We start from the raw sequence: 16,905 nt of genomic DNA on the forward strand, positions 1-16,905 counted from the left end.
TTTTATTTGTTTTGTGGATTAAGTTTTGCATTTGGGGTTTGTTTTTCTGTGGGTTTGTATGTTAGTCAGTTGGTTTGGAAGTTTTGCCTAGAGGATATTGTTTCATTATTGGTATTTTCTGAGAGCTAATCATTTTGACTTGCATTTAGCATGGCCACTGACTAGCAGGAAAATGGTTAGGTGTTAGGTATCTAGTGTTGAGGCAGTCCAAGTGCAGGTTGGAAAATAATTTCCAGACATAGACCATTTCAGAAAGGAGGAAGTTTGTTAAGAAAAAACAGCAGAGAGAAAGTGGGCACTGCGAGCGCAGTGGGCCAACACCTCTTGACAGGCCTGGGAGAGTCAACCATTTTTGTGAGTTAATAGCCAATTTTTATAGCCTCAAGACAAAGGAAATTCCTGCTGGATGGTTTGCATTAGGTGATTGGTTGGGGTGCTATAGTGTGTTTACTGGAGTGGGCGTCTTTGCCTAACTGGGAGTCAGGGAGCTTGTTAGTGATTACCAGGGGCTTTTGGTAACAGTTACAAAGGGGATTAGTCAGCTTTGGAGGTGACCTTGGTTCTGGACTCTGCTTCTGTGGCCTTGGTGCAAGGACTTGCATCTGTGGCCCTGGGGCAGGATCCATCATCTAAGAAGATGGGCTACCCAAGTGGCTCAGCAGAAAAGAACCTGTCTGCAACGCAGGCGCCACAGGAGGCATGGGCTGATCCCTGGGTCAAGAAGATCCCTGGAGGAGGAAAGGGCAACCCACTCCAGCATTGTTGCTAGGAAAATCCCATGGACAGAGGAGCTTGGTAGGCAGTCCATGGATAGCGTTGCAAAGAGTCGGACACAACTGAGCATCTGATCACACAGAGCACATGTCTAGGGAGACAGAAATCAAGGGCCACCATAGTCTAAATGGCTATAAGTAGACCTTGATATGTACGTGTTCAACACAGATAGTCTAAATAGAAAAGGAAAGGCTTTTTACTTCAAGCCTATACAGATTCTATCTTTAATATGTCTTCAGGGTTTTGTTTTTAAATCCAGTCTTTCACTAGGTCAGATCTATTGATAAAGAATTGTTAGTTTTAATTCAACTTTTTGTGGGAGCCACTGAGCCTCAGGGCATGAAAATGTAAACTAGCTGCTTCTTACCGTTTATCTAGGAAAATGCTACCTTCTACTCTCTTGGTTCTTTATGCATCAGATTACATTGACCCACACAATCAATAAGCTGACTGCAGAGAGCGGATCAGATGGTCCCCTGCTAAGTAGTCAGTAGAGGAGTAGCATCCTCATTAATGAGAAATCACTGTGAAACAGGCTTTTTACCATTTCCTCTCCCTCTCTTGTGTTTCTCTTTATTCCATAATTCATGTTACATGCCCTTCTGTGTCTATATGGCTAAAAAAAATTCCCCAATATGTTTATTGATCATCTCCTATGTATAAGGCAAGGCTAATTGCTCTAGAAAATTCAAAGAAGAATAAAATACAGTGCTTTCTCTCGAAGTCAATAGAGCATTTTCTTGTTATTTTTATTCACTGTTACATATTTTAAAATCTGTTTTAAAACAGCTACCGTAAGTCATACTTTATTTTAATGATTTATTCAGCAGTTTGGTGTATATGTTAAGTAGACAGATAAAAAAGGCATAATTTTTATAATGTGTATACTCATACTACATAGATGCTGAATTTCATGAAGGCAAAACCTTGTGTCCCATAAATGGTAGTTAAAAGTGCTCACATACTTATAAAATTGATAAATCATCGATAGTAAATCAATTCTTTTCTCACATATTTTTATTTATAAGATATCTATAATTCATGGTACAGAAACAATAAAAAGTAGCCAACTTAATCAAGGTGATAGATGATCTAAAAATTGAGTCAGTGGCCCCAAACTCTACTATCTTCAGAAGGGAAAAGAATGCTTTTTTAAATGAAAATTTTATACATCTTAATGCTGTATGAGTTTTTTAAAAATAAATAATTGTGTTCACTGATAGTTTTCCATCTCAGTGACACTACTTGTTTTCTTTGGAAATGAGCATAATCAAAAACACATCAGCTCCAATAAGATTTGGTCAATATTATGGTTTTAAATTTGATGATCAAATGTTAGATATGAAATACTGTGCTAGTTGAATAGGGGTATAAGTGAAAATTAGAAAAAGAAATAGCATTATTCCTTAGACAACTGCATCACTTTGGAAGACATAAGAACATATGCATACACAAAGAAAAAAAGACATCTGTGAGTGTGACTTATAATTTTGAATAGCATCATAGAGGTAAATTCCTAGGGAGTTCTTAAATGATATAATTAATCAGAAAAGGCATCAGATAGTTCACAAATTTAACTTGCTGTTTTCGTTTATATTTCTATTATTAAAACATAGCTTATTATAAGAGTATTTAAATAATACTCAAGAGTAAATGTTTACTAAAAGTCTCTTGTTTTATTACATGAATTAGATAATTTATATGGTTACTTTTAAGTGAAAAATGAAGTTGTAAACATCTCTTACTAACAAACGTGCCATGTGTTCCTAAATGTATTTAAGAAAGAAAACAAGGACTAGTAAGGAGAATTGCAGTTAAGTTGAACAGGGAATTATTCACATATATGAGATTTTGAGAACCATAGACATTGAAGCAAAACTTTTCCAGTCATAAAGGGTATCCTGTGAACTAGTGAAGTTGCTCAGTTGTGTCCAAGTCTTTGCGACCCCATGGGCTATAGCCTACAAGGCTCCTCCATCCATGGAATTTTCCAGGCAAGAGTATTGGAGTGGGTTGCCATTTCCTTCTCCAGGAAGATATTCCTGACCCAGGGATTGAATCCAGGTCTTCCGCATTGCAGGCAGACACTTTACCATCTGAGGCACCAGGGAAGCCAGAAAACTGCAAATGCTCTAGTGAAGATAAAGGGCATAATACTTTTGATTTCCTTTCGATGGTGGTTTTCTCTTCTCATTTCATGTTTATAATAGCAAGCAAACAAAACAGCTATAAGCATTATCATTGTGTCCTTTATATAGCATCAATTTAATTTTACAAAACATATATAATTTTGAACTTGGAAGTGTTGCTCAGTCATGTCTGACTTCTTTGTAACCTCGTGGATTGTAGCCTGTCAGATTACTCTGTCCATGGAATGTTCCAGGCAAGAATAGTGGAGTGCATAGACATTCCCTTCTCCAGGGATTGAACCCAGGTCTCCCACATTGCAGGCAGATTCTTTACTACCTGAGCCACAAGGGAAGCCCCACACATAAGCATAACCAACACTAATTAAAGGTTTTACAGTCCATTCATCACAGCCCTGAAGAGATAAGATCAATTAATATTCTGTGTCTCTGTCACTACTATGCATTCTCTAAGTTGAATGTTGCAGATACTGTATTATATTTATTATAAACATGCCTTTTTATTTAGTGCATTTCACTTTTAAAAAGTCAACTGTTATCTTTCCTTAGATTTTCAATTCAAGCTTTTTTATGGTCACAAATAAAAAGAAAATGTGCAAAATGATAATCTTAACAGCTATTTAATTTCCTTTGGCTCCTTACGTAGATTTTCATTAGCACCAACTAACAGATATGTGAAAACATCTTTGTCACCTAATTAAAAAGTGCAATATGAATATCTGTCAATGGCCAGCAGGGAAAGTACAACACAGAATGTTCTCCCTTCACTGGAAGTGGCTTCTTTTAAAGTTGTTTAATATGAGAATATGTACTGAGCACACAAAGAACTCGATCCCTAGAGTCCATCCTCCTCAGTGCAGTCCCTGGTGTGTAAGATTCTTAAAATTATACTCATAGATTTCTATTAATTCATGCCCCTTTTTGTTTGGGTGGAATAATCAGCATAAAGGAATAAGGCTTCCTGTTTCTGTTTTTTTTTTTTTACCTCCCATTATAGAAACCCAGACCCCAACATGGAGGCAGTTGGAAGGTCAGATCATTGCACATTCACTAATCGATGCTTTTAAGCTCTCAAGCTGTCAGGTTAGCTCAGTCTCAATCTCCAGTCAGTCACTCCAGGGTCTCACTGTCAATAAATGTGCCAAGCGTGATGTGGATTCCTGCTCGCCTGTGTGACCAAGGGAATGCTCAAAGAGCTGCAGCTCCTCTCTTTCCAGGCCAGTGTCTCTACGAGTAAAGAAACAGGGGAACAAAGCCACAGGGTGCGCACCTTAGGGAATTAGCACCTTGGTAGATTCTCGCTGGGCGATCATCTAACTCCCGCTTAGAAATGATGAGATCTGAATGTCTATGACATAAACAAAGCACGTGGTCTAGTCATACAAACACTGTAGATTCTATAAGTTGGTGCTGACACGGAGAATTACAGATTGTAACAGCAGGAGGCAGTGGGGCCTCTAGCTCAACCTATTCATTTTAGACACCGAGGAGGTACAATTACTTGACTATTAGGGACAAGTCAGAACTGAAGCTCAAGTTGCCTTATTATTCCTGGAACTCCGGTTTAGTCCCAACCACACCAAGATGGTAGTTTTATGTTTGAATAATAAATATATTTCTATCCTTGAGTGTCTATGTAGAACGAAATATCAGGAACACCTTGTGACTTCAGAAGCGCAGGATGGAGTACTCTGTGAACTGATGCAAACAATGCTTTTGAAATACCTGTATAATAAAAAGAAAGGTCTTCGCCTTCATGGAATTTACAAACAATTATAGCTCCTGGTTATGTGAACAAAATGACATCATAAATTTGTCTTCATATTTCCCCCCTTTTTGTTCACTCTGTACCTTATTTATGACTCTATTATTGCACTTACCATATGGTATTGCAGACACCTGTGCTTGTCATATACCAGCTCTTGCAAACCTTAAAGGGTAAGATGTTGGTAATCTAGAACCTAGCATTGTACCATAGCTACTGTCATTAAAATTTCACAAATGTATCAGCAAACACAGAGGGTGTGTGCAAAAAGGCAATAAGAGTGGCGCACTTGTTTCTTGGTAAGAGAAGGCATATAATGGGACATGACCTTGAGGAGCAAATGCGAGCCAGTCAGGAAAGCTTTGTGAGCTGTCAGAGTAATTTGGGTTTGATAGGCAACAAGTGTGTTCTGAAGATGAGAGTGAAATACCTTTTTCAGTGTTGGCCAAAAAAGATTATACCAGAAGTTTTTGTTTGTTCTTTTCCATGACAAATGAGAACGGGGAGGAGCTGCAGTTAGGTAATAATCTAGATATGAGAGAGGGAAGCGCTGAGTAGCTTCCTGGCTATGGGGGAAAAAGTGAGCCTTAAAAGAAAAAGTGTTAGAAATTATTTGTGGGTGAGACCCTGAGATTAAAGGAACTCTGATATATAAGTAATTATCCCCATAGCTGGGGAAATAAGAGTTCTATAATTTCATAGTCTTCACTTCCCTTTATTCATCTTTTAGCCTTTCTGGTGAAATAGCCAGAACAACTTTCATCACTTCACACTTGGAGCAGAGGCACAGATTTCATCATCATCTGATACATCTTTCCTAATCACCATGTGGATTTATGTGTTACAGTACTACATTTCTCTTCTTAATTCAGAATAGTATTTAAACCTTTCAGAAATTCTTCCCAAATACTCAAGTAATTCCTCATGATTTTAATTCTTTTAGTATTTTAGTTATTTAGTTTACCATGAACCATTTCATTCTTTTGATCACACAAAAGACATCCAGAAATGGTGACGTAAGTCATGGATTTTTCTTTTCCCATCAATCAGTTGCAAATACAATCTTGTCAGGTGTCAAATTCTCCACACAAGTACCTTACTAAGGTTTCGTCATGGTAAAACTACTTGCAGATAGCAAAAGAAAAAAAAATGATAATACTTTCATACTTGGTGAATCAAAATCATCATCAGATAACTATTTTGAACCCCTAATTCAAGTATAACAATAAAAACTGAATTTTTTGTGTATGTCCTACAGAAATGTCTGATAACTTTTAACATACTATAAGTGAAACATTATATGAGACCAACCTATTAATAAGAGTTTAAAATACAGTTTCTTTCATTGAGTTGGTTATCCAGATTCCCTGATAGTATATTCACAAAACCATAAATAATAATATAAGGTATTGTATGCAAGAGTGTTCAGTCATGTTTGAAGATACTCAGAGCTACAGGGTAAACTTGTCTCTTCCGCCTGGGGTCAACTGTGCTTTTGAGAATATTTTATGGGAAAATACAAATAGTGTGAATTTATTGAATAAAGATGGTGTAATATGGTGAAGAATGCACGGGTGTTTAGGATAAATCAGATGTATTTTGTGCTTAAAGCAATTCTTGTGGCACTATTACCATGACCCACACATGAACCACAGGCTTCTTTCAGCAATCTCACCCCCAGAGGTGGGCATTTATGCACCTTTGTAAATCAGACCGGACTTCCCAGGTGGTGCGAGTGGTAAAGAACCCACCGAGGTTCGATCCCTGGGTCAGGAAAATCCTCTGGAGGAGGGCATGGCAACCCACTCCAGTGGCGGGCTACAGTCCATAGGGCCCGAAGAGTCAGACACAAATGAAGCAACTTAGCATGCAGACACGAATCTGAGTACTTTAGCAGAAAAGTTTTCTGAATAAGAATCAGACTATTACACAGGAATTCTGTGGAGAGGGAATTCATTGTGGATCAGTGGCACACAGAAAGGAAAAGCTTTTCCAAGGAGCTGATGGACTCCCTGGCTTATATGATGTGCAGGTAGAATCGAGTCTTTGCAAAGATGGTGTGTGTCTCAGAGTTTCTCCATAAGGATTTGCTGACTGAAGCACTGAGGATACATATCCCTAACCTATTAAAATTCTTCATCAGTGTGCGTGGATTGTATTAGGCTTAAATGACTTTGAGAGACAAAACGTTGAAAGTCACCAGCTTGAATGATGCAGACTGGAAAAGAATTTTCTTTAAAGATGTGCACATGGCAAAGTTTAGTAAGCAGAATAAAATTTAAAACAACACACCAAGATAGGTGGAAGCAGAAGAACTAGAAAAACAAAAACACCTTTCGTGGCATTCTCCTTTAAACACTGAGGTCAGACTAGCAGAAAGCAATTATAGGGAATGAAGAGAAAACCGATAACCTGGAAATGTTTCTAATTAACAAAATAATCCTTCTACCATGAGCACTGGGCAATTTTAATGTTTCTGCTATTAAGGTCTAGAGATCTCCTAGTTATCTGGAAAAGACACATGACCTGAGAGGATAATCAGTCCAATTGATAATTCCATGGTGTCCTTTTCAGGGAAGGGTGTGGAGAAGCAGTGAGCAGAATAAATTGTTGGTTAAAAAAAAAAAAAAAAGGCAAGTAGTTGGAATAACCAGATCTAATGAGAGCAAAAGTCATTTTCATCATTCTATAAAACATGAATTTCAGGATCAGGACAATGGTGTGACTTTTTTAAAGTATGTCTCTAGCTTGATAGTAAATTTGAAATTTTTACTTAATTAGAGAGGGAAAATCTGAGTGCTCATACCCTTCTTAGTAACATGATTTCATCAGAATTTACTGCCCTTTCTAAGTCTAGTTAATCATCTCAGGGAATCTCGTGTCCACTCTACCTATATCTACCAAAAAGTAAATCTGCCTCACCTCATCCGATATTCCATGTACAAAATCTACCTGATTCCCGTCTACCTGTGTGGGAGACAGTTGCATGCATTTTCACTATGCTGGCACTGTTATCATATACACTGCCTAAAGCAGCTTTAACTGAGTATTTTTCCAAAGTTTCAGCATATCTATCATGCTAGATACTAAAAACAGAAAATTAGAGTGTGTTACAGTTTCAGATATGTAGGGAACACTTAGATAGGAATATAATTGCTTTATAAGTTTCTGATCTTTAGGATTAAAACAATAACAATGGCACAAAGTATGAGAAAGTGCATGCAAATGCACCCCTTTTCTTATAATCATTGTAGCATCTTCTCCCCCTGCATCCCTTCTCTCATACGCACACACGCGCACACACACACACACACACACACACACACGTGTGCAATTTAACAGCAGAGACAACCCCAGCTTTGGATTTCAAATCTGAAACTAATGTCCTGTGTCACCTTCAGCAAGACCTAAATAAAACACCTTGCATCTCAGCTTCCTCAGCTATAAAGAAGGGATAATACTATCTGTCTTGCCAGGTTGCTTTGAGGATTAGAAATAATCTATATCAAGCAAGTGTCTGGAATATAGACGGTGATCAATAAAAGTTAGAAATTATGTTAGCTGTTATTCAGACAATAAAAGGAGAGTCAGAGTAGGAAAAGTCTAAACAAACATTTTCAGAATATAAAATAGGAAATGCAAACATCCTGTTATTAAAGCTGTGATTAACAGAGACAAGAAGGAACATACCAAGAAAAGAGATGAAAGAAGAAATATGGGCATCCCAATAGCCCTAAAATGGTCTAACATAGAAGGAATGAAGTTAGAAACAAAGTCTGTCCAGACCAATGCATATAAATGCCACCCATTATAAAATACCTACAGGAAAAACTGAAGTAGTATAAATTGAATTAATAATAAAAACGTTTGGGACACAAATATACCTGATAAGGAAACAGGTTGGAGTTTCTTCAGGCAAATTTGAAGCTATAGGCTATTCTACCAAATGATGCAAAGACTCCTCAGTTCAGTTCAGTTCAGTCTCTCAGTCGTGTCTGACTCTTTGTGACCCCATGAATTGCAGCACGCCAGGCCTCCCTGTCCATCGCCAACTCCCAGAGTTCACTCAGACTCACATCCATCGAGTCAGTGGTGCCATCCAGCCATCTCATCCTCTGTCGTCCCCTTCTCCTCCTGCCCCCAGTCCCTCCCAGCATCAGAGTCTTTTCCAATGAGTCAACTCTTCGCATGAGGTGGCCAAAGTACTGGAGTTTCAGCTTTAGTATCATTCCTTCCAAAGAAATCCCAGGACTGATCTCCTTCAGAATGGACTGGTTGGATCTCTTTGCAGTCCAAGGGACTCTCAAGAGTCTTCTCCAACACCACAGTTCAAAAGCATCAATTCTTCGGCACTCAGCTTTCTTCACAGTCCAACTATCACATCCATACATGACTACTGGAAAAACCATAGCCTTAACTAGACGGACTTTTGTTAGCAAACTAATGTCTCTGCTTTTCAATATGCTGTCTAGGTTGGTCATAACCTTCCTTCCAAGGAATAAGCAAAGACTCCTATATAATCCTAATTCAGTTTATTTCTGGATATTTTTCTTCACATTGTATTATATTTAAACATAATCTAGATACATTTACTGCCTGCTCAGATGGCTTTTTTAAATGCTATTTTATATTAATTATTTTTTAAAAAGCTTTTAATTTTGTGTTGGAGTATAACCAATTAACAACGTTATGGTAGGTTCAGCTGAACAGCAAAGGGACTCAGCATACATATACATGTATCCATTCTCCCCCAGACTCTCCTCTTATCCTATTTTGGGATATTCTTGCTATTTGGCTACTGCAACTCATCCACTTCATTATTTTAGCACTTGATGTCATTCAGGGTTCAACTCATGTATCACCCCAAGCCAGAGGCCTTCCCTGATGACTAGAGCCAAAGCACTTCCTCCCATTTCTGTCTCTTTTTAAGAGCTTCCTGTCATATTGACTTCACTGCATTTCAGCACCCAGAATTATTTAATTCAAGTGTGTGTTTCTAGTAATAGTATGTAACATGCATACTAATAGTTGAGTATATTTCCAATAATTATATTTAACTAGAATGTAAGTTCTCTGAAGAGGAGACCTCTGTCTTCTTGATTGCTGCACTCTAATACATAAGAGTAGCTTGATAATTATGGACTGAATGACTGATTAACTGTGATAGGATGGGCACCATAAACATTTGGTATAAGCATAGGCAAGTTTTGATATGTTTGAAAACTAATGTAATATAAACTGCGTAGATATTTTATTTCTCAAACACCCACAAAAAATTCAGTCACCGATGATGTTCTTCATGGTGGCCCCAGAAGCTATTTCTTGCTATTTACTCATATGATCACTGTAGAATTTAATCTTTATTTTCCTCATATTATCATTAACTGAATAATTTACAAAGAAATTTAGTTTTTTACTATATTTTAGATATTAAGCAATAGGAAAGCAGTGTTAATTGCCTATTCTTATTGCATTTCACCATATATAACTCAACAAAGAACAAATCTCAGAATAGGTGTTCAGTTCATTTGCTCAAATGGTTTTCTTTTTCAGTGCCGCTGTTGAAAGTCAAAATCTTTTGTGAGACCTCTCTTGGTTCTACATGTTTGACTAAACCTCTTTTCTTCTTTATCACAATATACGTGGCTTTGCCATTCAAACTTCTGCATACAAAACTGATGAAACAAAACTTTCACAGAAATAGGTAGATTGATGATGTAAGACTTGGAAAGAGTTTGGCTCTCACACACAGAACATGGATAGACACTCATTTTGGCAGACAAAGACACTAATTATTTTAGTTGTACTTTCCCAGGAAATTACACTGATGGGAGTAAACTATAAAATAAAATTACCTGGTGCTAAGGTGGGCTTTCTTGGTGGCTCAGAAGGTAAAGTATCTGCCTGCAAAGCAGGAGACCTGAGTTCGATCCCTGTATTTGGAAGATTCCTTGGAGAAGGGAATGGCAACCTACCCCTGGAGAGTATTCTTGCCTGGAGAGTTCCATGGACAGAGGAGCCTGGCTGGCTACAGTCCACAGGGTCACAGAGTTGGACACAACTGAGCTACTAACACACTGGCACCCTGGCAAGATGTTACAGTACTTCTATATTCAAATTTAGAGGGATCAAGGGATTATTTATATTGTGTGCATGCTCAGTCACTCAGTCTGATTCTGTGACCCAGTGGACTATAGCCCACCAGGCTTTTCTGTCCATGTAATTTTTCAGGCAAGCCTACTGGAGTGAGTTACCATTTCCTTCTCCAGGGGATCTTCCCAACCCAGGGATTGAACCTATGAGTCCTGCATCTCCTGCATTGGCAGGTGCATTCTTTACCATTGCCCCACCTTGGAAGCACTTTAAGTATAATATATGTGAAAAAAAAGAAGATCCATGAATAAACTGAATTAGGATTATATAGGAGCCTTTGGATCATATGGTAGAAGAGTCCGTAGCTTCAAGTTTGCCTACATCTCATGCATCCCAGAAGTCTAGCCATCCAACTCTGAGAAGGGTCAGTCACCTTAGTTGCTGGTGCTTCTGACAAGGAGCAGGAAGTCAGATCTCAGGATGAATATCTGCAATAAACCAGTCCATCAGCAAGCGTAATCTCTTTCTGCTGCTCCAGTTGCCTAACTAAACAAAGGGGAAAAAAGAGTTTATAGGAGGTTACAGAATAAACTTCCCAGGTGGTGCTAGTGGTAAAGAACCTGCCTGCCAATGCAGGAGACGTAATAGAGGTGGGTTTGATCCCTGGATTGGGCAGATTCCCCTGAAGTAGGAAATGGCAACCTGGTTCAGTATTCTTGCCTGGAAAATCCCATGGACAGTGGAGCCTGGCGGGTTACAGTCCAGGGGGTTGCAAAGAGTTGGACACGACTGAACGACTGAGCCCACAGAGTAAGCACTTTTTTTCTATAGAGCACAATTTAGTGTTTTTTACTGTATTCACTCATTTAATGTTCTCAATAACTGTGCCAGGTAAACAATATCAATTGTGATTTATTTAATGGATAAGAAACCTGAAGTCCAGAGAGTTTGGGGAAATTGCTTAAGACACAAGCCTCCTGAGCTCACACTCTTAACTACGGAGCTCTGCTGCCCCACCAAAATAAATAGGAATGATTTATGACAGATATTAGCTTCAGTGAGAAGAACTGGCAAGATTTTGACCCTGAATTATAGGAAAAAAATAAAAGTGTTGCCCAGAAATATAAATAATTCAAAGATTCACATGCGGGTATGAGTATATCTATAATAGTGAATACAGCAGAACGGAAGCTTCGGTTGGTGTTGTCATTTGTTAACTCAGTGCCAGTCTCTCTGTCCTGTCTGACACTTTGCAACCCCACAGACTGTAGCCCACCAGTCAGTCTCCTCTGTGTCCATGGAATTTTCCAGGCAAGAATACTGGAGTGGGTAGCCATTTTCTCCTCCAGGGGATCTTCCCGACCAAGGGATCAAACCCAGGTCTCCTCCACTGCAAACAGAGGCCCATGAACAGGTTTGAAGTATTTGTTGCCGATTCACCATGAGACTAAAAGATTCTGCCAACATATAAACAATCTATATCAAAAGCAACCGGTTGCTTCATCCAGAATCTTTTTTTTTTTTTTCCTGCAGTGAAATGTTCTTGTTGAAGCACGCAGTACAGTAATTCATATTGTGACACAAATTTTTTATCTTCTCTCAAGAATCACAGTGAGAATATGGCAATGTTGCTATAAGGATGGCATTCCAAAAATACAGGGGCTAAATAGAAAGATATTTCTCACTCATATAACTATCTGGAAAATGGGCAGGCAGTGTAGGAGAGTTAGACAGCTCTGTTCTACATGATTATCCAGGGCCCCAGTTTGGCAGGTATTCAACATATACACAGTCTCCACTCCTGAGTCCAAGGCATGTGATGCGGTTGTAGCCATATTACAGCTGGCAGTAAGTAGAAAAGGGGAAATCTAGGGAGAGTGACTTTAAGATACTTTTACATCATTTTGTCTTACTTAAACTGGAGTGACTCATATGAAGGTAGCTAAATTCAAGAGATTATGAAATATAATCTCTAGCTGGGAAGCCAGAGACTAGACAAAATAGTGATGTTCTGTTATACAAGGAAGAAAAGGAGACAAGCTAGTTTAGCCTTCTCTGCTATCGTGGAAATTATGTTCAGAGAGTTAAGCTAAAGTTAGACTATGGAGAATCTGAGACTGAATACTGAATTAAAACATTGCAGAAAATAGAAACACTAGTAAAAATAAAATAAATTTCAGTTGTTATGTAAAATAGATAAGAACTGTTGCACTTATTGGCTTGTAATCAGCTCCTTTATCAGAGTTTCTATAGATGAATTCATCGACAAATTCAAGATGTATAGGAGAACCTTTTGTGAGGCGAATTCTCACAGATTGCATACATAACTGGCGTTTTTGCATTACGCTATACTCTTGCTCCAGTGAAAGAGTGCAATGGGAAATGCGTCAATTCTGTGATAAGGATCTGGTTCAATGATTTATCGAGGAAACACTTTCAGGAAAAGCTTATAAGGGAAAATGTGGAACAGGAAAAAGCAGAGCATGATGTAGTCTTAGAAAAGTCAGGCCTCGACTAGATCTGCAGGGAAAGAGCTAATCACACAAATTGTCTGACCTTGAAGCAAGCTGGTCAGGCTATCACACCCCTGAATCAGCCAATCACCGGACACGGGCCATCTCTGGAAAGTGGCAAGAGATGCATGACTTCCTGTCTAGTGGCTCCTATTTGACAAGGCAGTACTCAGTCTCCCCAGCTGGTCAGAAATAGGGTGTTTCTTTCAGTGGAGGAAAAGGCATTCAACCTCTACCACTGCCCCATCCACACCTTGTACCATAAAGCTATACTTGCTTCTCATGGTACACTCACTCACCCAGGCACAATTTTTCCACAATTGTGAACATAATTCCTGGGGAAACCTATAAGAGGAAGGTCATTAGGAGAAACTGCAGCCTCATTGCTGCAGCCAATTCCAAAGCTGAAACCAACGCACATTTTCTCCATATTCTCCCACATCTATATCCCTACTCTGGCTTTCCTCCTCCTGTGGGTAGCAGTTCTGCTGGTATGGAAGGCTGACCTGGTGTGTCGAGTAGTTTCAGGACCAACTTCAGTAGCAGCAGCTTTAGTTTGTCCCACTAATTCTTTTCTTGTAATTTTCTCTGAGAATTATGACAGAGGAAGGCTATGCCTGGATAAAGATAACTTATGAAGAACTGTACCAAAAAGATCTTCACGACCCAGTTAACCATGATGGTGTGATCACTCACCTAGAGCCAGACATCCTAGAATGTGAAGTCAAGTGGGCCTTAGGAAGCATCACTACAAACAAAGCTAGTGGAGGTGATGGAATTCCAGTTGAGCTATTTCAAATCCTGAAAGATGATGCTGTGAAAGTGCTGCATTCAGTATGTCAGCAAATTTGGAAAACTCAGCAGTGGCCACAGGACTGGAAAAGGTCAGTTTTCATTCCAATCCCAAAGAAAGGCAATGCCAAAGAATGCTCAAACTACTACACAATTGCACTCATCTCATACACTAGTAAAGTAATGCTCAAAATTCTCCAAGCCAGGCTTCAGCAATATGTGAACCGTGAACTTCCAGATGTTCAAGCTGGCTTTAGCAAAGGCAGAAGAACCAGAGATCAAATTGTCAACATTCATTGGATCATCAAAAAAGCAAGAGATTTCCAGAAAAACATCTATTTCTGCTTTATTGACTATGCCAAAGCCTTTGACTATGTGGATCACAATAAACTGTGGAAAATTCTGAAAGAGATGGGGATCCCTGACCTGCCTCCTCAGAAATCTGTATGCAGGTCAGGAAGCAACAGTTAGAACTGGACATGGAACAGCAGACTGGAGCAAAATAGGAAAAGGAGTACGTCAAGGCTGTATACTGTCACCCTGCTTATTTAACTTATATGCAGAGTACATCAAGAGAAAAACTGGGCTGGATGAAGCACAAGCTGGAATCAAGATTGCCGGGAGAAATTTCAATAACCTCAGATATGCAGATGACATCACCCTTATGTCAGAAAGTAAAGAAAAACTAAAGAGCTTCTTAAAGTGAAAGAGGAGAGTGAAAAATTTGGCTTAAAGCTCAACATTCAGAAAACGAAGATCATGGCATCTGGTCCCATCACTTCATGGCAAATAATGAGGAAACATTGGAAACAGCGGTTGAATTTATTTTGGAAGGTGGGGGCTCCAAAATCACTGCAGATGATGATTGCAGCCGTGAAATTTAAAGACGCTACTCCTTGGAAGGAAAGTTATGACCAACCTAGACAGCGTATTAAAAAGCAGAGACATTACTTTGCCAACAAAATCCATCTAGTCAAGGCTATGGTTTTTCCAATAGTCATGCATGGATGTGAGAGTTGGACTATAAAGAAAGCTGAGCACTGAAGAATTGAAGCTTTTGAACTGGGTGTTGAAGAAGACTCTTGAGAGTCCCTTGGACTGCAAGGAGATCCAACCAGTCCATGCTAAAGGAAATCAGTCCTGGGTGTTCATTGGAAGAACTGATGTTGAAGCTGAAACTCCAATACTTTGGCCACCTGATGTAAAGAGCTGACTCATTTGAAAAGACCTTATGCCAGGAAAGATTGAGGGCAGGAGAAGGGGATGACAGAGGATGGGGTGGTTGGATGGCATCACCGACTCAATGGACATGAGTTTGGGTAGACTCCAGGAGTTGACGATGGACAGGGAGTCCTGGCGTGCTGTAGTCCATGGGATCGCAGAGTCGGACACAACTGAGCGACTGAACTGAACTGAACTGAACTTATGAAATATACTGTGGTAAACTCTGGTCTGGTGCCTAGCCTAGCCCTAATCAGGCTGTGGTGGCCATGCTTTCTCAATTATAGTTAGAATTAGGCATAGAAGTATCAGCAAGTAACCTAGTGATTTGAACGCCAAGGAGATTTCTCCCTGTATAGTAGCGGTTCTACTTATGTTGATCAGGGTCAATTGCCCCTGTGAGGATTGTAATTCATTTTCATGCCTGCTGGTCTACGCACACAAGGAGTCCAAAGTGAATGGACATAAGCTGCAACATTTAGGTGGCGATCCTCTTCCTGGGCCTCCTGCTTGGGTCTCCCCTCCTTTGTGAACCAGAGCTTCTAGAACCACAGACTTTAAAGTTGTAAGATGGAAAGCACAAATACTCCAAATAAGCCACTGCAAATGATGGTGAATGGGTCTACTCTTACATCCACTCCTTAATTCCTGGACACAACTATACTACCCTTTAGAGACACAGAACAAACCAATAGCTTTTAATTTAAGAGGTATGCTGCTGCTGCTGCTAAGTTGCTTCAGTCGTGTCCGACTCTGTGCAACCCCATAGACGGCAGCCCACCAGGCTCCTCCGTCCCTGGGATTCTCCAGGCAAGAACACTGGAGTGGGTTGCCATGTCCTTCTCCAATGCATGAAAGTGAAGAGTGAAAGTGAAGTCACTCAGTCGTGTCCAACTCTTAGCGACCCCATGGACTGCAGCCTACCAGGCTCCTCCACCCATGGGATTGTGTGTATCTAAAAGCTGGTACCTCAATTGCCTCTTTCCTGTGGTCCTTCACCCCTCTATCAGGTCAGCATCTCTGGATAGTGAGGCATGATAAGACTGGTGACTCCCATGGGCAGAAGCCTGCTATCACACTCCCTTTGTCAGGAGTGGTCCCCTTTAACCAAAGCAATATTATGTGAGCTACCATATCAGTGAGATAGACATTCCTTGAGGCCTTGCATAGCGATGATGGCCAAGGCTATGTAAACTGAGAGAAGCAAATTTGTACTCTGAATATGTTTCAGCTGGGATCAGGATGAGTCACTGCCCTTTTCAGGAAGGATATGTGCAACATAATCAATTTTCTACCGAGTGGTAGGGGAGTGCTGTTTCTGGAACTTAGAAGTGGTCTCTTACTGACAGGTCATGTACTTGGCAGTGGCTGTTACCAAAGCAGACTTGGGGAAAGGAAGCCCAGGAATGGTTTCCAACTTGCTTTCACAGATTCTGCATTCATATACCCATTGTTTCAGAGCTGGATTGGCTGAGGACAGAGGTTAGTGACATGTGGGAATGCTGGGAACTGGCTGAATGATCTGACTGCTGGGTTGTGCAGCACTTCTACATTGGATACTCTCTGGTGTGCATCCATGGGCAATACAAAGATCATCACA

The 16,905-nt window shown here is 39.8% G+C and overlaps 1 protein-coding gene across 2 annotated transcripts in view; it reads left to right on the forward strand.

Moving 5' to 3' along the window:
• The window catches only part of LOC102174373 (N-deacetylase and N-sulfotransferase 4), a 327,386-nt gene that overhangs the window by 283,178 nt on the left and 27,303 nt on the right, over positions 1-16,905 (forward strand). The window lies entirely within an intron of this gene.

The sequence above is a fragment of the Capra hircus genome, chromosome 6, assembly GCF_001704415.2.
Source record: "Capra hircus breed San Clemente chromosome 6, ASM170441v1, whole genome shotgun sequence".
NCBI classification, from domain to species: Eukaryota; Metazoa; Chordata; class Mammalia; order Artiodactyla; family Bovidae; genus Capra; species Capra hircus.